This window comes from Canis lupus, chromosome 5 (genome assembly GCF_003254725.2).
Source record: "Canis lupus dingo isolate Sandy chromosome 5, ASM325472v2, whole genome shotgun sequence".
NCBI lineage: Eukaryota > Metazoa > Chordata > Mammalia > Carnivora > Canidae > Canis > Canis lupus.
In genome coordinates, this window is record NC_064247.1 from 71,006,443 (window position 1) to 71,030,972 (window position 24,530).

General features: G+C 42.5%; 1 protein-coding gene and 1 long non-coding RNA gene across 2 annotated transcripts in view; one reads left to right on the forward strand and one right to left on the reverse strand.

The window, feature by feature from the left end:
- The first annotated feature begins 358 nt into the window (after window positions 1-358).
- Window positions 359-24,530, forward strand: part of CDYL2 (chromodomain Y like 2) — a 270,014-nt gene continuing 245,842 nt past the window's right edge. Inside the window, exons 1-2 of the mRNA XM_049110683.1 lie at window positions 359-518; window positions 1,781-1,840. The gene's annotated coding sequence lies outside the window, so the exon portion shown is untranslated. The remainder of the gene's footprint in view (window positions 519-1,780; window positions 1,841-24,530) is intronic.
- Window positions 18,989-21,534, reverse strand: LOC112646704 (uncharacterized). The gene is made up of 3 exons (XR_003127814.3): window positions 21,326-21,534; window positions 20,729-20,838; window positions 18,989-20,100 (listed from the first exon to the last, which is right to left on the reverse strand). It is a non-coding gene; the product is annotated as an uncharacterized LOC112646704 (long non-coding RNA).

The window sequence follows — 24,530 nt, forward strand, 5'->3', positions numbered from 1 at the left end:
TCCCGCGGCCAGGCCCCGCCCTCCCGCGGCCAGGCCCCGCCCCCTCCGTTGCCCAGTCCCGCCCCTCCCCCTCCCGCTGCACGGTCCCGCCCCCAAACCCCTCCCGCTGCCCGGCCCCGCCCCGCCCCCGCCCGCTGCCCTGTCCCACCTCCTCCCCCTGGTGCCCGCTGCCCCGGCCCCACCCCCTCCCGCTGCCCTTCCCCCCTCACCATCCCGCTGCCCGGTCCCCGCCCCCTCCCCTCCCGCTGCCCGGTCCCACTCCCGCCCCCTCCCCCTCCCGGTGCCCGCGGCCCGGCCCCGGCCCCGCCCCTCCCCCTCCCACTGCCCGGTCCACCTGACACCTGCCCCACTCCCTCCTCCACCACCACCTTGGCACGTCCACTTCTGCTAGCCATAGGCTTCCTAATACACCCAAACAGAGAACGTGCTTGTTCTAAAGAGATCAAAAGATGCGCGGAAGTTGACGCAGGAGCAGAGGAAAAATCCCGCAGCTCAGAAATAACCATCGCTGACACCGGGTGAACAACTGCTCTAGATATATTTTTATGGATATAGGCACATGTTTTAATGTATTATGTATATGCGTACGGTTAGAGTATAGATATAAATATTGTATAAAAGGCAGATGCTATTTCTTTTAAAGCATTCAATTTAATACTTTACTTTTATTTGAATTCAGTACTAGAGAAGAAATTGTAGCGAGAGGGAAGGAATAGTTGAAAAAAATTTTAAATATGTCTTTACCACAAGAGGGTAATAATTCCTTTAAGAAGAATGACAGGAGGTGAGGGAGGGAAGGAGAGATGTGGGTTGGGGAGAGAATGAGAATTAATTGGAGATTTTATTTTTCTTTCTTTGTTATGCATATATGTTTTATTTATTTATTTATTTATTTATTTATTTATTTATTTATTTATTTATTTATTTGATTTATTTATTATGAGAGCAGGGATAAGGGGAGGAGAAGAGGAAGAGAGAGAGAAAGTCCCAGGTAGGCTCTCCACTTAGTGTAGAGCCAGACATTGGGCTTGATTGCACTACCTCAAGATCATGATCAGAGCTTAAATCAAGAGTCCTATGCTTGACTAACTGAGCCACCCAGGTGCCTCTATTTTAAAAATTTTAAATTTTAATTTATTTTTATTAAGTGGTTGGGGATTTATTTTTATTTATTTTACATTTTTAAAATTTAAATTCAATTTGCAAACATATAGTATAACAGTGCTCATCCGTTCAAGTGCCCTCCTCATTACCCTTCCCCCAGTTACCCCATACCCCCCCCCCCCCACTCACCTTCCCTTCTGCAACCCTTTGTTTCTCAGAGTTGGGAGTCTTTTATGGTTTGTTTTCCTCTCTAATTTTTTCCCACCCAGTTCCCCTACTTTCCCTTTTAATCCCTTTCACTATTTCTTATATTCCACACATGAGTGAAACCATATGATGATTGTCCTTCTCCGATTGACTTATTTCACTCAGCATAATACCCTCCAGTTCCATCCACGTTGAAGCAAATGGTGGGTATTCCTCTCTTCTGATGGCTGAGTAATATTCCATTATATATATAGAACACATCTTCTTTATCCATTCATCCGTTGCGGGACATCGTGGCTCCTTCCACAGTTTGGCAATTGTAGACATTGCTGCTATGAACATTGGGGTGCAGGTGTCCTGGTGTTTCACTACATCAGGATCTTTGGGGTAAATACCCAGTAGTGCAATTGTTGGGTCATAGGGTAGTTCTACTTTTAACTTCTTGAGTAACCTCCACACTATTTTCCAGAGTGGCTGTACCAGTTCACATTAGAAATTTCTGCAAAGAAGACATAGACATGGCCTACAAGTAAGTTAGTTCTACTTTTAACTTCTTGAGTAACCTCCACACTGTTTTCCAGAGTGGCTGTACCAGTTTGCATTCCCACTAACACTGCAAGAGGGCTCCCCTTTCTCCAATCCTCTCCAACATTTGTTTCCTCTCTTGTTAATTTTCGCTATTCTCACTGGTGTGAGGTGGGATCTCATTGTGGTTTTGATTTGTATTTCCCTGATGGCAAGTGATATGGAGCATTTTCTCATGTACTTTTTGGCCATGTCAAGGTAATGCTGGCCTCATAAAACAAGTTTGCAAGTATTCCCTCCCTTTCTATCCTTCAAAACAGCTTTAGTAGAATAGGTATTATTTCTTCTTTAAATAGAATTCCTCTGGGAAGCCATCTGGCCCTGGACTTTTGTGTTTTGGGAGGTTTTTGATGACTGCTTCAATTTCCTTGCTGGTTATTGGCCTGTTCAGGTTTTCTATTTCTTCCTATTCCAGTTTTAGTAGTTTGCAGGTTTTCAGAAATGCATCCATTTCTTCTAGATTGCCTAATTTGTTGGCATATAGTTGCTCATAATATGTTTTTAAAATCGTTTGTATTTCCTTGGTATTGGATGTGATCTTTCCTCTTTCATTCATGATTTTATTAATTTGAGTCTTTTTAATAAGGCTGGCTAGTAGTTTATCTGTCTTATTAATTCTTTCAAAGTGCCAACCTCTGATTTTGTTCTACAGTTCTTCTGATCTATATTTCAGTGAGTTCTGCTCTGATCTTTATTATCTCTCTTCTTCTTCTTGGTTTAGGCTTTATTTGCTGTTCTTTCTCCAAATCCTTTAGGTGCAAGGTTAGCTTGTGTATTTTAGATTTTTCTAATTTTTTGAGGGAGGCTTGTATTGCAATGTGTTTCCCTCTTAGGACCACTTTTGCTGTATCCCAAAGATTTTGAACAGTTGTATTTTCATTACTTTCCATGAATCTTTAATTCTTCTCTAATTTTCTGGTTGATCCATTCATCTTTTAGTGGGATGCTTTTTAACCTCCATGTGTTTGAGTTTCTTCCAAATTTCTTCTTGTGGTTGAGTTCTAGTTTCAAAGCATTGTGGTCTGAAAACATGCAGGGGACAATCCCAGTCTTTTGGTATTGGTTGAGACTTGATTTGTGACTCAGTATGTGGTCTATTCTGGAGAAAGTTCCATGTGCACTTGAGAAGAATGTGTATTCGGTTGCTTTTGGATGGACTGTTTTATATATCTATGAAATCTGGTCCAGTGTATCATTCAAGGCCCTTGTTTCTTTGGTAATGTTCTGCTTAGAATATCTGTCATTTGCTGAGAGTGCCTTGTTGAAGTCTCCTACTATTAGTGTATTATTATCTAAGTATCTCTTTACTTTGGTTATTAATTGATTTATTTGGCAGCTCCCACATTAGGGGCATAAATATTCATGATTGTTAGGTCCTCTTGTTGGATAGACCCTTTAAGTATGATATAGTGTCCCTCTTCATCTCTTACTACAGTTTTTGGTGTAAATTCTAATTTTTCTGATATGAGGATTGCTACCCCAGCTTTCTTTTGAGGACCATTTGAATGGTAAATGGTAAACCCCTTCATTTTCAGGCTGCAGTGTCCTTAGGTCTAAAATGAGTCTCTTGTAGACAGCATATAGATGGGTCTTGCTTTTTTATCCAGTCTGATACCCTGCATCTTTTGATGGAATCATTTAGCCTGTTCATGTTCAGAGTAACTATTGAAAGAAATGAATTTAGTGTCATTGTATTACCTATACAGTTCCTGTTTTTGTGGATTGTTTCTTTGGGCTCCCTCTTTCTTTTACAGAGTCCCCCTTAATATATCTTGCAGAGCTGCTTTGGTGGTCACATATTCTTTCAGTTTCTGCCTATTCTGGAAGGTCTTTATCTCCTTCTATTATGAATGACAGCCTTGCTGGATAAAGTATTCTTGGCTGCATGCTTTTCTCATTTAGTACCCTGTATATATCATGTCAGCCCTTTCTGGACTTCCAGGTCTCTGTGGAGAAGTCTGCTGTTGATCTGCTATTTCTCTCCATATAAGTCAAGAATCTCTTGTCTCAAGTTTCTTTAAGAATTTTCTCTTTGTCTTTGAAATGTGCAAGTTTCACTATTAAATGTTGAGGTGTTGAATGATTTTTTGATTTTTGGCATTTGGCGGGGTCCTCTCTCTCTTTGTTGGATCTGAATGCCTGTTTCCTTCCTTGGTTTGGAAAGTTCTCAGCTATGATTTGCTCAAATATACTTTGTGGTCCCCTCTCTCTCTTAGCCTCTTCTGGAATCCCAATTAGATGTATATTCTTCCTTTTCAAGCTAACATTTATTTCCTAAAGCCTTTCCTCGTGGGCTCTTAATTGTTTTTCTCTTTTTTTCCTCAGCTTCCTTCCTTTCCATTAACTTGTCTTCTATGTCATTCACTCTCTCTTCCACTTCATTAACCCTAGTAGTTAGATAATCCAGTTTGGATTGCATCTCAGTTAAACTATTTTTAATTTAGGCCTGATTAGATCTAAATTCTGCAGTAACAAAGTCTTTTTTGCTTTTACACTTTACACTTTTTTTCCAGAGCCACCAGTAACTTTATAATTGTACTTCTGAATTGACTTTCTGACATTGCATTGAAATCCAAATTCTGTACCTCTGTGACAGACAGTATTGTTTCCAGTTCTTTCTTTTGTGGTGAATTCTTCCTTCTAGTCATTTTGTCCTATGCAAATTGGCTGTATGAACAAGCTGAGTCAAAAATATAAACCATAACCTTAGTAAAATACACCCTAGATGAGACCAGAAAATAAAAGAAAAAGAAGAACAGAACAAAATAAAACAAAAGGACTCTAAAGTGAAAAACAAATTCTAAAACAAAGTAGTAAAAATAAAAAACCAAAAATGAAGAAAAAAAAAAAGAAAGGAAAAAAGGATGGTGGTGGTGGTAGGGAAGTGGTTGTAGAGAGGATGTAGTCTCCCTGAGGGGACCTAGAGGGTGATGCTCTTGGTTCTGAATGTATTTTCTTCTGTATGTTAGAAGGTGCTGACTCCCAAATTTACATAAACCAGTATTACTTATATAAAGACCCAACATTGACCACAAAAACATGAACAAGATAAAATAGGGGGGCAGAATGGAAAGGAAGACAGAATATAATCTCACAGAATGAACCAACACATTGTTCCACTTGGTTCTGGGTGTATTTTGGTCATGTGTTAGAAGGTACTAATTTCCACCATTGTAAAACAAAGTGAGATGAAGAAAACAAAAAACAAAAACCCATATCTCGGATATCTATGAAAATTAAATTGAATGCTTTGAAGGTAATCCAGAAATGAAAAATAAATCTAAGACATGTACTTGTAGAAATACAAAAGTCAAAAAGGAAAAAAAAAAAACTTAAAAATGAGAGTTGGTAAAATATTGAAGTTAAGGTGGGAAAAGAGAAAAAATATTGGAAATTTTTAGTCTGGTATAAAAATGAGTCGTAATGGAAAAAGAAAAAAAGATGCCCTCTAGTTCTATATACTATTTTCCCTCAGTTCTGGAGCTTTCCAGTGCTGCTTGGTCAATAAACTTGTTCTTCCCTTGTTCTTCTAGCTGGTCTTCTGGGGGAGGGGCCTGGTATGCTGATTCTCAGGTGTCTGCCTGGGCGGAGATGCTCTGCCCCTTGCCAGGTGCTGGGCTCAGTATGAGCTGTTTATCCTGGGGGGGCCTTTGTTCCCTAGACGCCCTGCCTCTCCCAGGCACAAAGTGAAACAAAGGGAAAAAAATGGTGGCAGCTAGATTTCTAGCTCTGGAGTGGACCTCCCTGTGAGTAACTAATTGCAGTCTCCCAGTCCACACTGGCCCAGATGCTCTTGGGGACAGGTGTGGGTGCACTGATCTGGACAGCTTGCCAGGTGCCCAGTGGTAGGAGAGTTTTTGCTTTCCTGTGCCCTCCCTGCTTCTGCCTGTCCCAGGGTGAAAGGAGGATAGCGGCTTTGTCCGCTTTGGCGCCCTCAGATCCAGGGCCTTGAGCTGCTGGACTCGTGCCCCTGGGGACTGCTTCTCCCAAAGGAAATGGAGGACAGCCACCTCCATCTGTTGCTGGGCTGTAGGGTAAAGCGTATTCCGGAGCTGACCAGCAGTCTTCTCCCAAATACTCCGGATGGCTGTGGCGCTCCAGCCCTTTACCAAGATCAGACTGTGATTTGCGGTGAGCTTTCCCCTGGGTGCCCCTCCTCTTATTTGACTCTGGGAATCTTTTTTTTTTTTTTTTAAGATTTTTAAAAGTGTATTTATTCAGAGAGAGAGAGGCAGAGGGAGAAGCAGGCTCCATGCAGGGAGCCTGACATGGGACTCGATCTCAGGCCTCCAGGATCACACCCCGGGCTGCAGGCAGCGCTAAACCACTGCGCCACCGGGGCTGCCCCACTGGGGGAATCTTGATGCTTCACTGCCCCTCCTGCGATTTTGCCCGATTTCCCTGCTAAGCACTTTTCTGTCAGGGAAAACTCAGGCACGGATTTTTAAAGTTCCCGCTTGTCCAGGGGTGGGCTTTCCTGCTCCAGAGGCTTTCACCACTCCACTTTAGCCTTGGTAGTCACGGTTCCCCTCCCCTACTTCATTTCTTTTTTATTTTATTTTTTTGCCGTCCTACATTGTTAGAAGCAAAAACTTTTCTCTGTAGCATTCCAGCTCTTCTGTCTTTCCATCTCAGGTCAAATTTGTAGGTGTTCAGGATGTTTTGAATGTTATCTAGGTAAGTTTGTGGACCAGATCAGTTGAGGACCCCTACTCTTCCTCCATCTTGCCAGTCCCCCGGTTGGGGATTTTAAAAAGCTATGTGTTTCAGTTTTTAGCCAGTATAATTATTCTTGCTAAGAAAGATGAGAGGATTAACATGTAGGAGTTTCTTCCTATTACTTTTGTTTCTTGATTTTTAAAAATTACACTATTTTTAATTTTCCAGGTTTATAACATTCACATTCAGTGATTTAAATATATTTCCCCATAGTTCTTTATTCTTGGTTCTACATTGAAATAGATCTAGTGCTCATCATTAGCCCTGTTCACATGTCTTCTGCATTCCTGAATTATTTATTTAAGGTCATCCCTCAGTTGTCTGGATTTCAATAGAAGTCATTGTTTCCAGAATGATTTATAAGTCTTGTATTGCTTGAGCATCATCCTGGACTGGGTATGGCATTCTCAAGATACACTTTCTTTCATTTAGAACCTTGTGGACATTATTCCATTGTCTGCTGAAATTGAATGATGCTGTGGAACTGTCTGAGGATAGCTAGAATTTTTTTTCTTCCTTGTGGGTAATTTATTCTTGTTCCTGGGTATGGGAGGAATTCTTTCTGTATGATCCCAGCTTAACTGGGATATATTCGGTATTAAGCATTCTTAATAAAATTTTCCCTTTAGAGCCAAAAAGTCATTATTCTTTTTATATCAGGACAATTTTTTGGTATTATGTCTGTAAGCACATCTTCTTAAATCTTTGTTGGATTAGCAGTTTAAGAAATCAAATATCCATATGTTGGGTACCTTTTGTCTTCCATAGCTGTCAACTTCTCTTGAACAGTTTTAAGATGTTTGTCATTTTAATTGTAATGTAAGACTTTTATTTCACTAATTCAGTTTACCACACAAAATCACTTCTTTGCTGTCCTGAAGTATTTAGTGTTCCAAAATAGTGTTGTTTTGGTTCTCAATTTGTTTCCTTAATTCTTTAGTCTCCGTTCAGAAAATCTCATTCTATTGTTTTCATTTTCTTGTTTGGAGCTCTTGTTTTATTGAGATTTATGTTCTTATTTGTTGCTGGTATGAAGTAGCACATAAGGGATTTCTTCCTTTCTTTTGAGTCATGTTTCCTTCTTGCTTCAGTTTTTGTTTTATATTTGCATGTTTTTCCTCCCTCCCTCCCTTCTTCCTTCCTTCCTTCCTTCTTCTTTTTTTTTTTTTTTTCTTCAGTAAGTTTGCATAGTTTCTGTGACCTTTCTTTTCATCTTATGCTTGGGCAGCTCTGACCAGACATTCTATTTATAATTATATAGTGTGGTTGACTTCTTAACTCTCTTTCTACCCTATCTGAAACCAGATTGTTTCCTCTCCAAGCTATATTTCAAAGGCTAGGTAGTTTGTGTTCCATGCACTTATTTGTGGCCTGGGGGAATGGTGGAGGGAGGGAGAGAGATCCAGGGAAAAGTTGCTTTAGTCTACAAAGGCAAAAATGCTTTCTGTTACAATTGGCTGAGCCCTATTCTCTCTTCTAAATTATACCAGTATCCTGGATCAAGGTTCACTCCACTAGTGTGTGTGTGGGATATATTCCTATCTCCCCAGGGGTTGGGCCAGTGTTTAGGTTTAGAGCTTTTTCTAGGTGTTCCCTTTCTCTGTTCCTGGACTCTCCCTATTTCTTCCCAGCAGCCCTTTCTCCTATTTCTATATCAGAAGAGAAAAGGGTATGAATTGGGAGATTAAGTAAAACTTCTCTGAACTTTATTTACTTAAAGGGACAACCTCTATGGGATAAGGGTGGTTTGAGAGCCATGCCATGTTGTAATTTTTGTTTTGCCCCAGAATTTTGTGTTCCTTTCTTTAGTTGACATTTCATTAGTTTATCCTGTTGGTCTTTGATTGCTGTTGATGACTGTTTGGTTTTGTACTGGTTTAGCTGTTTTGCTCATTTTATTAGGTGTTGGGAATGGGGAATTTTGAGATGGAATTTCAAACACTATCTTAAACCTCTAGACTTGGAATTTCTGAAGTTGTGTTCAGACCACCAATTGCCCACAGGCCACATTTTGATTTTTAAAAATCCTCCCAGGCCCTTGTCCATATTCATTCAACTGATCATTGACTCAACAACATTTATGTTTAAGACACTGTGGTGATTATATTGTTTCTTTTTTTTAAAATTAATTAATTTATTTATGATAGACATAGAGATAGAGAGATAGAGAGAGAGAGAGAGAGAGAGAGGCAGAGGCACAGGAGGAGGGAGAAGCAGGCTCCATGCCAGGAGCCCCACGTGGGACTCGATCCCGGGACTCCAGGATCGCGCCCTGGGCCAAAGGCAGGTGCCAAACTGCTGAGCCACTCAGGGATCCCGATTATATTGTTTCTTTACTATTGCTTCCAAATCACATACTGTATATCTCCATATTACATTATCCAAACAGCTTAACTGAGTTGAGAACATTTTCATACCAAAAAGGAGAAGGAGGCAAAGGAGAAAAAAGAAAAAAGAAAAAAGGAAAATTTAAGCAACTTTTTTCAAGTTATTAGAAGCTATTTGATTTTTAAACACATTCTTTCAATTTTAAAAACTCTTCTGGCAATGTTCACTCTAGAACCAGCTCATGAACAGACATATGCACAAACAAACAAAGAAAAAACCCACCCCCAAAATCCTGGAGTTGTTTAAAACTTTGTCATCAGCCCTGCTATTTATTAGTCTTCCAACTTCCTGTTGAACCACTGTCTTAAATTTTTGCTATTTCCTGATACTTTTTTTATTTTTTAAACCACAACACTCATTACTTACCTCAATTTACATATGAAGGAACCAAGGCTTAGAAGGTGTGACTTTCCAACACTGCTGGTAAGGGTAAGGGGGAAGCAGATAAGAAATGGAGTTTGACACAATCCCTATCCTTGTTGTCCAAATAATACTGGCTCTTGCTATTTTGAAATATATGGGATGTTTTTACTTACAGGGAATAAAATTTAGAACTTGCTTAAGGTGAAAAACCATTACATATATAATTTTGCACATTTTTTTTACCCAAGTCTACATCATTAGCATTTTTAATTCTCCTCAATGTTCCAGATGTCATTTTTAGTGGCTATGTCATAATTTACAAGCAATAGTCTACTGTTGGACATTTAGTTTTTAGTTGTTATTTGCCTGTAAAAGCTGAGAAAGTAATCAACATATTTGTGACATGTAGCTTTTGCTTTTGTTGAGTTATTTCTCTGGTATAAGTTTCCAGGAATGAAATTATTAGAAATGTTTCATAATGCTGCTTTCCAAAGAGGCCATCCTGATTTATAATGGCACCTGTAATGAATGAGGTTCTAGATTCTCTCCAACTTGGCCTGCATTACATATTGTTTATTTTGTGAAATTTTGCCAAATTGAGTAGGTTTAAAATGATATGTCAAGGTTGCTTTAGCCTGAATTAAAATTTAACAGCATGGATTTTCCCCCCTATGCTTCTTTAAAAGACGATTTATACTGGCCCATACAAATTACCTATTTTACCTATCTATCTATTGGGTCTTGAAGTGTCTATATAAATCTGAATTACCTCAGGATTTGACATGTTTATTCTAAATATTTTCCCTGTTTTTTTTTTTCCACATTTAAATTTTTAAAACTTGAGGCACAATTTGCATATAGCAAAAATCCATCCTTTTTGGGGGTTTTGATAAAGGCACAGGGTTGTGTCACTACAACATTCAAGAAGAATTCCATTACCCCCCAGATCCCCTTGCACCCCTTTGTAGTGAACCCCTTTCCTCTCTCCCAGACCCTGGTGACCACCGATCTGTTTCCTGTCCCACAATTTTGCCTTTTCTAGAACATCTTATAAATGGAAATATGCTCTGTGTAGTCTTTTGAGTCTGGCTGCTCTCCTGTAAATGGGCTGTGTTCCTCCTCCTTGTGGAGCCCTGCTCCATTCTGTGGCTGGAGCAACTCGTTCACCCCTCTGTCTGCTTTAACTCTTCTGTTTAGTTTTGTGCCTTCTCCCTTTCTAAAATTTTTGACTTTTCAATACTTATCTGTCAGCCAGTCCTTTCCTTTGCAATCACTTCTGTTGAGATTTTGATTCAGCAATTTCTTTTGCAAATAGGAGAATTCTAGGAAGTATAATCCATATGTTTGTCCATTGTCCTTTCATAGAATGGCCACCAGTTGTCGATGCCTCAACTCCCACCACCGTGGGCAAATCCATGTTGGGTAAAGTGGCCACAATCCTGAGGCTCCCTTGCTGGCAGCTTTCAATTTCAGTGGAATTTTAATCGGTTAGTGGCAGACATGAAAATGCCAAAAATTACACATGTTCTCCTGGAGGCAAGAATAGATGCCTGACACAGCATGGATGCAGTGCACTGAGGTATGTGAAGAAGTGGGGTGGCATCTCACCTGATTGGGATACCTTGACATGCTGGGAGTAAACATTACTTTAAATTCAAGGAGATGGTTTGTTTTTTATATCAGTTGAACACTCAATAGACATTCTCCTTGGCAACTTCTTTTTTTTAAGTTTTATTTATTTATTTGAGAGAGAGAGCAAGCACAAGTGGTGGGTGGGTGGGTACAGGGGCAGAGGGAAAGAGAGTAGCAGACTCCCTGATGAGCAAGGAGCCCCATGCAGGGCTCGATCCCAGGACCCTGAGATCATGACCTGAGCTAAAGGCAGATGCTTAACTGACTGAGCCACAGGTGCCCCTCTCCTTGGCAACTTCTTAAAGCAGCTGATAGATTGTCTCCAGTTCTTTACCTGGGTCATTTTAGGAATCCGAGCTTTCTTGGAGATCCGTGGGCAAAGTAGAAAGCTTATGGGACCTGATTAGTGTGAGGATTCTTGTACCCTACGGAGAAGGGACCATGTGATAAAGAATCTGGGTTTTTTCCATATCTCTGGTCATGGCCAGAGATGCATGAAACATCCTCCTGTTCCTCTTGGCAGGAGACCTTGCTGAATAGGAACAGCCGTTCTGGACCCTGGGGATTAGTGCCTGTTGCCATAACTAGACTGTAACCTCCATGAGAGCAAGGGCCACGTTCGTTTTTGTTGCTCTTGTATCCTCAGAAAATAGCACTTGCTAAATGTTTTATTAAATGGCTGAATGGATGAATGGAGAACTAATACGCTGAAAACTTTTTGGTCCATTTCCTGAAGCTACAAAGGCATGCATCACAGAAATTCATTCGGGAAGCTGACCATGTTCCCCTGCTGGTGCAGTCGGAAATGAGTTAGGAAGGCAGACCTTGAGATGGAGCCAAAGGAGCCACTTAACAGGCTTTGGCTATAGCATCTGAGACTCTGAAGATTTTGATGAAAAGTGAACCCAAACCTGTGCTGTGGTGGCTCAAAAATGTCCAGATTCTCTATGAGGAACTAACTCTGCAGGCTAGAAAGGCAGGGCTCATCCTGATAGGGGATCTCTGCCAGTTTTGGGGGCGGGTGGAGGGAAGATTCAGAGGAATGGACATAAGACAGCTCCTTGGCACAAGAAGGTACCCAAAGTAGGCTATGATTTAAGTAAAATACATCTTCTGAACCTGTTTCCTGAGCCCTTATACCCTCTGTCCACATCCTTAGTCTTCCTTTCTTCCTTGTAAGATACCTTGTAGCCACCACCAGGGGATGCATCTTCAGTCAGCTGTGGAATATAGGAGTTGTCCTCATGGATTGTTAATCTCAGCCTAATCTGAGTGACACTAATTTAACAGAATGATCTCAAGCCCCAGTGGAATGCAAACTTGGTGACATGGGTCCCGTTGATAAGGATCACGGCATGTCCTTGGGTTGGCAGGTGCTGTGTGGAGGGAAACTTTATAAACCCAAACATCTTTGTGAATCCACTAATTTTTTATTTATTTGTGTGTTTGTTTTCAGTGGTCATACTCTGTAGACAAAACAAGTTGTTTGACTTTTTCTTTTTGTAACCATTTGCTTCAGAATTAGGTATGGAACAGAGTCCAAAACCCTGTATCCCAGTAGACACTGCTAATTTCCAACATGGAGAAGTTTGATAGAGACAGATGCTATGCAGGGACTCTGAAAAACAGCCAGAAATGACAGAAATGCAAACTGCATTCACCTCCCCACTGTTCAGCTCCAGCTGGATGTCCCATGGAAACTTGGAGCTTCCTATGCAAAAACTGAACACATCCCATCCCCTGGTGTCCTCTTTTAGCGATAAATCCACAAATGTATCTACTTGTTAACGTGGATACTCGGTAGTCATTTTCAACTTCCATCTTTCCTTCACCCCCATATCCAGTCACCCACCAAGTCCTGATGATTCTACTTCCTAAATGTCTCCATAGTCTTTGAACTCTTCCTCTTCTTCACCATCCTCTAGCATCTCCAGCCAGGGTTACTTGAGAAGAACCTCCTGACCAGTCTCCCTACCTTCATTATCGGCTCTCCTTAAATCTGAGCGTACAAGGGGCCTATACAGATATTTTGCATTCTCCTAGGATAAAGGATAAAGATCCTTCATGATCTCACCTTTGTGAGGTAGTCTGGCTCTATGCCCTTCCTTGCAATCCAGACTCTGGCCATACAAAATTCTCTCAGTTCCTGCAATTTGTAGGCCACTCTCTACATGTAGGCCACTCCCCTCCATCCTGATGCCTGGCACCTTATTTCTGCTGTCTGCTCATTCATTAAGCCTACTTAGACATCTCTCCCTGGTGCCCCAATGTGGCAGAGCGGGGGGGGGGGGGCTTCCCATGCATCCTTCTAGTGCCCTTTATTTTCCTCACCATGGCAAGCATCAGGCTGTGTCATAGTTGCCCGTTCATCATTGTAGTTTCGTTACCTATGACAGAGCCTGGCACATAGTAGGTGCTTAATAAGTATTTGTACAATGAATGAACAAAAACAAGAGAGACATTGGCTTGGCACAGAATGAGCATATTAAGACCTAGTAGGTGGGGCAGTTGGGTGTGCAATCAGTTGGGCATCCACCTCTTGGTTTCGGCTCAGGTTATGATTTCAGGGTCATGAGATCAAGCCCTGCATCAGGCTATGTGCTCAGTGCAGTCTGCTTGAGACTCTTTCTCTCCCTCTGCCCTTGCCCCCTGTCCTGCCCCACTATGCTCTCTTTCTCTTTCTAAAATAAATAAATCTTTTTTTAAAAAGACCTAATAGGCTACCAGGATATATTAATGAGAAATTTTGGCTTTGTGGGTAATGATAGGATTATTTCTAATTTCTTTCTTCCCTCTCTTTCCATTCTTTTACTACTCCTTCTTTTGACTATACATTTTCTAAAATTTCTACAGTCAACATGTATTTCTTTTCTGGTAGTATAAGAAAAAAAATGATTCACTCATTTTATTGCCTCCCAAAATGAATTTTGCACTCTAGATTTTGAATTTTGCATCAATAGAGGAGACACTGAACCCTGGGTGCTGCTCCTTGAAGGCCAGTAGCAACCCTTTACTCTGGATGCATTTTTCCCATTTAGCTACATTTCAGCATTTCAAGGATTTTCACCCAATTAAGATAAATGTACTTGGATGAAATGGCTTTTTTTTTTCAAAAAGTCTTTAAAATGCTAAAATAAGCAAAATAGCAAAGGACATTTAAAAGGAAGCGAAAACATTGAAGGGATGAAATGCTACGTATCATGGAAAAAGGAATTACTCTTGACACATGATTGTTATAAATATAAAATTAAGGTGGACACGTCCTCGGACGAATGAGCAGAATGGGCTCAAGAATGGAAACAGGGAAATGACTCCCTGGCGTATGCGCCATGCAGGACCATCTAGGTGACTGTACCACGTTCTGTTTATTCTATGTGGTCCTTCACTGTGGGGCCCCACCCATCCTACCTGCGGGTAGGTGGCCCTTGATTAAGGGAAACCATTCTTTCCAGGTCAGTCACCTAGGTGCCAGGGATTCCTTGGATAGGAAAAGGGGGCTGGAAGTTTTATCAGGTAGGGGAGAAGGAAGGGTCTTGTTCTTTGGATCTAAACTTCAGGGAATCAAAATGTCTAGGAAAGTGCTTCTTTTCTGCATCTGCCTCCCAGCTGGTTCCTTCTCCCTATATCCATTTGTTCCAGTTACCCAGCACTACACAGTGCATTCTCCACAACAGAGTGGTGTTAGACAAACAATATTTGCATTTGTGGATTCTGTGTGGGAAAAATTCAAACAAGACACAGTGGGGACAGCTTGTCTATCCACCAGTGTTTGGGGCCTCAGCTGGGACAGCTGCACAAGGCTGGTGGCTGGAGTCATCTGAAAGTTTTTTGACTCATCTGTCTCGTGGTTGATGTCAGCTATTGGCTGGCGGCCTCAGTTTCTCTCAATATCACTTCTCTCCCTGTGAGCTTCCACCTGGGCTTTGGTCATCCTTATAAGCAAGATGAGGGCTTCCACCAGAGCAAGTGTCTCAAGAGGGACGAGCTGGGCGGAAGCTGTATCCTTTGGATGACCTGTCTTTCAGAGTCACACGGTACCTCCTCTACTGGGGAGAAGAATCCCAGCTCCTGTCCTGACTCAGGGGTGGGAACTGGGACCCTACCTCTCATGTGGCCAAGTCATGCTGGAAGAGCATGTGGCATAGAAGATCTTGTTGTGGTCATTTTGCGACTACCTTGCTCCAAGACCTTCAGGAGCATACATTAGAAGCCTAGGATAAAGGTTACTCTCCCTGTATATAGACTCTCCCTCTCCCCACTGCCCAGTGAGCAGTCCCTCAGACCTACTTTCTGGTTCTCTAACATACCAAGATCCTGATCCACTCAGGGCTTTCACACAGGTTCTCCCCACATCTACAGTCTTCATTCCAGCTGTACAGGCTGGCTGCTTCTCTACAAGTCTTAGATTAAAGATTAACCCTCCCATGAGGTCTTCTTTCCTGGGCACCCTGAATCAGCTCAGATATTCTGTATCACTGTGTTCTCTTCGTTTCCTTTATTGGCGTAATTCCTTTGGGATTATGTATTGATTTCTTGGTTAAGTACCAGATCTATGCCTATTTTATTTTTATCCCCATTGTCTAGCACAGTGCTTGGCACATGGTATTCACCAATGGAGATGCGTTAAAGGAATAGATGCTACATGGTGTCCACCTCAGAGAGGCTGGCTAGGAGCTGGAACCTAGGGTTGGCGTAGATCCCCAGGTGATCGTATTTCCAGTTAAGTCCCTATGTTTAGATCCCCTTTGCTCTTCCCTGGTATTTGCAAACCTTCATAAACATACTTCATTCAGCCTTGACCCCGATGAGCTAAGGTTCCTCATTATTAAGGCCAAGAAGAGCGTTAAATGGGAAGCAGCGCCCCCTAGTGGCCAGAATGCTGGTGGCGGTGCCGGATCCCCATGGGAAGGCAGGGGTCTGGGCTCAAGAGCTGAGATCCAGCTGCCCCTACCCACATGGAGATTCATTGAGATTCGTTTCCCCATTCTATCCTTGGGGAATCTGGGTTTTATCGATATTAGTGAAGGTCACTTTTGACTACAATTGGAAAGACCCCATCACATAAGTGTGCTTACCAAGGGCTGCTGTGTCATGTGTGAAACGTCACAATTATTTAAAATGTGACTCTTAGTAGCTGTCACTAGGCGAACTGACTTACGGCAGCTGTGACTTACCTTTGGCTTATAGCTTCCATTAATAAAAAACCACATAATTACGCCCTGACCTCACTGCTAATCCTCTTCTGTTTGCACACTCCGTCCTCTTTGCTGATCTTCAAACCCATGCAGAATGCCCCATCTCAGGGCCTTTGTGTTTGCTGTTCTCTCTGCCTCAGGTACTCTTGCCCCAGAGTACATGGCCCACACCTCATCTCCTCAAATCTTTGTTCAAAGAACATCTTCTCCACAAGGCCTTCTCTGACCATCCTATTAACAGTTGCAAACTTCCTGCTAAGGTGGGCCCCATCTCTTCTCCAAAAAACTTAGCTCCTTTTCATGTCCTGTAATAATGCTAATGGCCTGACTGTTTCCACCAGACTTAAGCTCTAGGAGGGGCAGGAATTTTTGTTTCCTTTCTTCGCCGATGATCTCCCAGCTCCTAGCACAGAGCCTCGAACATAATTGTTCAATGAATGATTTAACATACTTGTTAAATGAATGATTAAACAACTCTGTTAATAACCATTCTTTATGCTGGGCATTTTACAAACCATTTTAATGATTCACTCCAGCAACCTATTAGATTTTTTTTTTTTTTTTTTTTGGTCTCTGTTTCATTGAAGAAGAAGCAGGCTCAGGGAGGTCAAGTCATTTGCTTGGGGGAACACAGATACTACTTGGCTGAATTTGGAGTAGAATTGAAATGTGTCTAACTTCAAGGTCAATGCTCTGTTCTGTCCCTTATCGATGCAGACACCCAACCCTGCTCCGTGGTGGTGTGAGGAAGGGCAGGGTCCAACAAGAGCAGGCATATAGTTCTAGGGTCAGAAACTATGATCTGGGCAGGAAGTGTCAGGGATGTGGGTTGTTCTCCACATCATTCTACAGAGGCTGCAGGCCGGAGGAAATGGCTGTGAATTTCAGGATAGTCCTATCTGTAGCAGCCTGACCTGAAGGCCCTGGAGAGATGTATTCCACCTTGATTACACGTTGGTCAAACTTCCCAAAGAAACCATGGTTCTGAAAGAGTGGAATTTAGGGAGTTCTGTGTCTCACATCGATAATCATGACTATAAATGGTTATGGACTATATGATGATAAATATGGGGAGTCTTTTTAAATACAAGACCTTTTTCCTTAACACAAGACATTTTAAACTAAGTGCCTGCCATGTGACTGCCCTGTCACATGTGACTGCAGGGATTCAAAGGAAGAGGCTGAAGGAGTCTGGTCTAGTACTGTGAGGTTCCCTCTCATAGCTTGGAGATAAGCTGGACTGAGAGATCTGAGTTCTGAATGGGGCTCTTCAGGGACCCTAAACCTGAGCAAGGGAGTTTGATGGTATAAATCCACAGTCCTCAAAGTGTGGTCCTTGGACCAGCAGTGTCAACATCGTCTGGAACCCTTTAGAAATGCAGACTCTTCCCTCTTCCCTATCCAGTGCTGATCTGGAGTCCAGCAGCCTGGTTTTAACAAGCCTTCCAGGTGGTTCTGAAGTTTGAGAACCACTGGTGCATACCTTAATCCAAAATAGAGCCTCAGTGACTCTCTGGTTCCTTCAGTAATATTTGTCCTCATGCCCCACCAGGTGTGCTGTGGGATCTAGAGTCAAAGGTGGGTTTGAATGCCACTTTGAATGCAAGGGTAGTTAATTTCTCTGGGCCTCAGTTTCTTTCTCATTAAAATGAGGATAAGGAACACCTGCTTTATAGGGTGATTATATACATATATGAAAGGAGACAATGTGTATGAAGTTCCTGGCATATAGTGTGTATTTAGTACCTTTCTTTGGTATTTGCCTCCTGCCTCCCTCCTCCATTAGCTGGATGTTTTTGGTTATGAGCAATAAAAAGCAGTTCACAGTAGCTTAAGGAAAAAAGAAATGCTTGATGGGTTCAAGGAAGTCTTTGAATAATACTTGCTGCTTCTAGTTTCTCTCATCCCACTTATTTTGAACCCACTCTCATCAGGGTTTTGTACCTCTGCTCCTCCACTGAAAGTGCACTTCAGGTTTCCAGGGGTGACCTTGAGGCTAAATCCAATGGCCTTTTCTGAGACCTTATCTGATAGTACTGAACACAGTTGGTCATGTTCTCCTTGATGTGCTTTCTTCTCTGGCATTGGGGACAACCTCCTCCCCTGATCCTCCTCCCATTGCTGGGTGGTCAGTCTTCTGTGCTGAGTAACCATAATTCTTTAGCTATCTAAAGGCTCACAGCCTGCAGAGCTTGGGCCTTGGGCCTCTTCTCCTTTCTACCCATACTCTCTTCCTAGGTGATCTCATCCAACTTCATAGTTCTGATGCTAACCATATGCTGCTGCTGCCTTGCCAATTTATATCCTTAGCCTGGACCTCTGCCCTGGATTCTACTCTGGAATATTCACCTGCCTTTGCAGTGTCTTTACTTAGATGTCTGAGAGGTTTCTCAAACGCTGACATGTCCAAACAGAGCTTCCGATAGCCCCCATTCCCCGCCTACCACCAAATCCTCCTCTGCCACAATTTTCCCATCTCTACTTTAATTGTCAGACCAGTGTCATGTGCTTACTTCTGGAAACGGGTAGTGGGTTAGGAGTGGTGGAGGTTATCCTCTCCCAAGTCAATGGATTGAGAATCAGAAAAAGCATGTCCTTCCAAAGGAAAATTGAGGTTGCTGTTACCACAAGAGAGTGAATGGCTGCTGAGAAAACAAAACCACAACTGCACTCTTCCCTCTAATTTTAGAATTATTTGAGATATCTGACAGGTGGAAGTCTCAGGAAGCAGAGAACAGCTTGCAGCATGGCACAGAAGCTGTGGCACTTGGTTTGGGAGTCTGAAAACAGTGCCTTGTCTAGGAGTATGATGAAAAGAAAATCCACAGGCCACCTCAAACCAACATCTCCTGCCTCTTGCATGGGAAGTGGGCCATCAAAGCCTGAGGCAGCTCCCAGCTTCACAGACTCATGACTCACACTCAGAAACTTCTAGGATGATAAAAGCTGGTGTATTAGTTATCTACTGCCATGTAACAAATCACCACAACTTAGTGGCATAAAACAACATGGCTGTGTTCTCTCAGTTTCTGTGGATCTGGAGTCTAGGCACTGCGGGAGCCCAGATTTGGACCTAAGCAGTTTTGTTCTTAACAAAGGTCATGTCTATTCATATTTTCTGAATTTTAAAGGAATCTATGACCACCCCCCCCGCACACACACACACACACACACAAAGTTAAGAATCACTGGACCAGTTTACTACTGGCATCCCATGTTTGTAGGACTCTTTCTGATGCAAATGATAAATGCCCAGTTCAGTTTAGCTTAAGCCCAAAAGATAATTCACTAGGTATTGTAACTGGGAAGGTTGGGTGTTTCAGGCATGGTTGGATCTAGAGGTTCAAGAGATATTTCAGAATATCATTCTCTCTTTCTCTCTCTCTCTCATCAACTTGGCCTGTCTTTGAATATTGGCTTAATTATGCAGTTAGGCAACCCATTGAGAGCCCATGGCTTATCCTCCAGCTGACAACCTCAGCAGGGGAGGGAGTTCCCTTTCCAGTGGCCAGATACTAATTCAGGAAAGATTCTTGTTTGGCCCCTGGATCTCAAGTCCATTCATGGGCCAATCCCTGTTCTTAGAAGATAGGTTAGTGTATTAGATTCCCATTGCTGTTGTAACAAATTATCACAAACTTGGTGGCTTAAAACAACACAAACTTATTATCTTATGGTTCTGTATTTTAAAAGTCTGATGCAGGTCCCACTGGGCTAAAATCAAGGGGTTGGCAGGCTTGTATTCCTCCTGAAGGTACTAGTGGGGAATCTGTTTCCAGCTTCTTCCAGCTTCTAGAGGCTGCACACATTCCTTGGCTTGGGGCCCCCTTTCATCTTCAAAGCCAGCAAGGAAGCATCTTTCTGACACTGCTTCCATCCTCACATCTCTTTCTCCAATTGTCTCCCTCTGCCATTTTTAAGAACACATGTGATTACATTGAGCCTACATAGCTAATACAAGTTACTGTCCTTTGCTGAAGGTTAGCTAATTAGCATCCCTAATACCGTCTGCAATCTTTATTCCTCCTTGCCATGTGAGGTCACATCTTCACAGGTTCTGGGGATTAGGATGTGGCTCCTTTGGGAAGCCATTATTCTGCCCATCATGGGTAGGAAAGATAGTTTGTCAACCTGGTTCACATGGGACGTGGGGCAGGGTGCCATGACGGACAAACCCACAAGTCCTCCTCATGGGCTGGGGACAGGTTTCTCAAAGAAACAGTGAGTGGCATGAGAGAAGAGGACATGCCTACTTCATGTTCCTTCTGAGGGTATAGGCAAGCTCTAGCAAGCATCTGTTTGCTGAATAGGACTCTCATATGCCCCCTTGAAGCTGCTTTATGTTAAAAGACTTGTGATTCCAAAGTGGAAGTGCCCCATTGTGATGGTTAATTTTACAAGTCATCTACTTCTCTGAAGAGCCCTGACTAATGTGCACCCATGGAAAGAGAGTCAGGAACCCTGCCTCTGTCCCTTGCTGAAACAATGTTGAAGGTTCAGTCAAATGTGGGAATTCTTGAATCCTCAGGCCTCACCTGGATGAAGTTGGAGAGACACCATCCTAGAGGAAGGAGTCAGTATGACAAACTTCTGACAGGCTTTCTCTTAGAGGGCAGCACATTCTCCAGTTGGAGGTAATTCTCACCTGTAACAAAAGAGAGCAATGGGTCAGAATCTATCACAGCAGCACCTTTTCTCTATCACCTGCAAGAGGCGAACAAGATGGTGCAGATGTTGGCTGGGAGTCCAGTGTTCCCTGGTGCTTTGCATAAGAGACAGACACTCCTTCTACCCCCAGAGTTCTTCTGTGGTCTGCTCTGCATTGGAGGGGAGAGGCATGCTTCCAGCTCCAAGCACATCTGTGTCCCCAGCCTCATTTGTCCTGGGTGGGCACCCACCCAAGAGTCTTAGGGTTCATGACACAGCTTAGATGTGGAGACAGAGGTGACAGGGGACTCCAGGCCAGGACACTGTCAGAGCACAGGTAGACAGACATTGCCTGCAATGGACTGAATGTGTCCCCCCACATTCCTATGTTGGAATCCTCATTCCAATGTGATGGCATTTGCAGGTGGGGTCTTTGGGAGGTAATTAGGTCATGAGGGTAGAGTCCTCATGAATGGGATTGGTACCTTTGGAAGAAGAGGCCAGAGAGCTAGGTAGTTTTCTTTCTATTGTGTGAGGATCCAAGAAGACGATCATCTGTGATCCAGGAAGCAGGTCCTCACCAGCCACAGAATCTGCTGGCACTTTGATCTTGGACTTCTCAGCCTCCAGACTGTGAGAAATAACTTGTTTATTGTTTAAGTCTGTGGTATTTGTTACAGTAGATTAAGACAATGTCCTTGATAGTCTTCCAAGGCCCAGAAGAAGGCAAGAGACTGATTTATTGCTAATTGGCCTAGGGCAACTTCAGCTCCCTGTTTCTGAAGTTTGGAGTTGGTTAGAGTCCGAAACTTAGAGGTTATATATATAGATAACTGTATTAGGATTTTTTCCCCTTTATTTGTCTAAACCCTGGAGGAAGAATAACCATGGAAATTAGAAGGAAGCATGGAATATTTCTTTCTGAGAGGCTGAAAACAAGTACCAAAGTCCACTTGAGTTATTTATAGAGAGAAAAGTTTGGAGAGAGCTCTTAAAAAAAAGTGGTAGATGGAATATTACCTTCAAAATGAACATGTCTTCAAGCCTGAGAACATTCTCAAGCTTTTGGGTGGCTCACAAAGAGAAACTGTATCTGGTAAATCTTGGGAAAACAAAAATAAGCTAATAAGGTTGAAAGCAATGAAAGGCTAGTTAGAAAGGTATCTAACCAACTTGGCCATAGGTCTTTGCATACCCTGAAATCCTGTTCTGAAGATTTCCATTCTGTTTATCTTACTTGAGGTTTTTGTTTGATAAAAATTTAATTTATAATTGTCCTTTTAATTCTTCATTTCTCCTCTCACCCTAACACCCCCTGTAAATTGGCTATTGTTGCCAAATGGGTCATTTGAGTTGGACACAGGAATTAATTCAGTTAAATGAATGTCCAGTTAACGTAGTGAAGCTTTGTCTTATCGGGCATATAGCACTCACTTCAAAGAAGGGTAGTGGATATAATCTATAGGATTACAAACTATTTTGCTTGCTTTGTTTTGTTGATTTATTTTTCTTTATTTAATGGAATGAAACATTTAGTGTAAAAGTGTCCTGGACAGTGAAGCCTTATCAGTAGATTATTTATTTATTTAAAATATTTATTTATTTGAGGGAGAGAGAGAGAGACAAAGCAGGGTGAGGGGCAGAAGAAGCAGACTTCCTGTTGATCAAGGAGCCTGATGTGGGGCTCCATCCTGGGACTCTGGGATCATGACCTGAGTCAAAGATAGACACTTAACCAACTGAGCCACCAGGCATCCCTTGGTAAGTTGTTTAAACCAGGATTTCCTAAGTGCCACATATCCATTACTGGGTAACTTGGTAATCCAGATGCCTGGATTTTACTCCTAGAGATTCTAATTTAGTGGCTCATGCATGAGGTCCGGAGATCTATGTTTTAAAAACCTTCCTTCACTATTATTTATATTCCCCAAATGAATGAGAACATACAATGTTTGTCCTTCTCCGATTGACTTACTTCACTCAGCATAAATAATAGTGAAAGGGAATATAAGGGAAGGGAGAAGAAATGTGTGGGAAATATCAGAAAGGGAGACAGAACATAAAGACTCCTAACTCGGGATCCCTGGGTGGCAGCAGCGGTTTGGCGCTTGCCTTTGGCCCAGGGCGCGATCCTGGAGACCTAGGATCGAGTCCCATGTCGGGCTCCCGGTGCATGGAGCCTGCTTCTCCCTCTGCCTGCGTCTCTGCCTCTCTCTCTCTCTCCTCTCTGTGCATTCTCATGAATAAATAAATAAAAATCTTTATATATATAAAAAAAAAGACTCCTAACTCTGGGAAACGAACTAGGGGTGGTGGAAGGGGAGGAGGGCGTGGAATGGGGGTGAATGGGTGACGGGCACTGAGGGGGGCACTTGACGGGATGAGCACTGGGTGTTATTCTGTATGTTGGTAAATTGAACACCAATAAAAAATAAATTTATTAAAAAAAATAAAGCTAATCTAAGACAAAAAAATATAAATAAATAAATAAAAACCTTCCTTCAGGTGAATTGACCATCCACTATCATCTGGGCAGCTTGTCAGCCTGAGAGCAGTGCATATAACACCAAGGGAAGAGAAGCCAGGAGGGATCCACAGAGTCCTGGGGTTTAACCTCATAGAACTACATCCATAAAATGTCAGGAATGTCCCAGATGGAAATTAGCAACATGGGACAGGGAACAGTGGCAGGAAGAGGAGTTCCATCCGGCAGGTGGTGAGGACCCTGGATTGTCCAGGTTGGAGATGACCAAGGGGCAGGTGCAGATAGGACTCTAAGCTACCAGAGTCTTGAGCTCACAGATGATGACATATGATGAAGTGAGAGGCAGGATGGATCAGTCCATCAGGGAGGGGCCCAGATGTGCAAGGAACAGAAGATACGGGTGAAGTTTCATATCTCAGACTCCAGAGATAGAGCAGAAGTCAACAGGGGAAGCCAGAGACTAGGTCTGCGAAATACAATGTCCTGAATGACCTTCAGAGGGGAACTTCCAGAGCTTTCAGGGAGGAGAAGAAACCCGGTTCAGAGACATAGTGTGCATATGCATGCAGATCACTTGTTTAGGAAGGTTGGTGGGGTAAGGAAGGAAGCAATACTATGGTATTTTTAGGTGGTTGAAAGGTCATTTTAAGTTTGGGGAAATGTGAGTAGTTTGTAGGCAGAGAAGGAGAGGAAGGTATTACTGACATGGAGGGAAAAAAGAAGGAAGTAGCCAAGAGCCAAGGAATACCAGTGGCCTCTGGATTTGGAAGAAGCAAGGAATGGATTCTCCCCCAGGAGCCTCCAGAAGGAGCAAGACCTGGTGACTCTTTGATTCTAGCCCCATGAGACTCCTTGTGGACATCTGACCTCCAGAACTGTAAAAGAACAGGTCAGTGTTGTTTTGAGCCAGGAATTTTGTGGTCATTTGGTAGAGCAGCAATAAGGACTAATTCAGAAAGGGAGCCCCAGTGATGCATTCTATAGATGTCAGCTTCCGGACACAGGACAGAGAGGGTGAGGAATGGAACAGAAAGGACAAATGGCATAAGAAAAGATGTCAACATCTAGAAATCATATTTTTCTGGAAAGCTACATTCCCTGTGCTGAAGGATATTGTGAAGAGCAGAGGATGACTGGGTGAGGAAGATATAAGGGATAGGAGGGAAACTGAGTGGGGAAAAAGTAGAAAGGAAGACAAACCATGA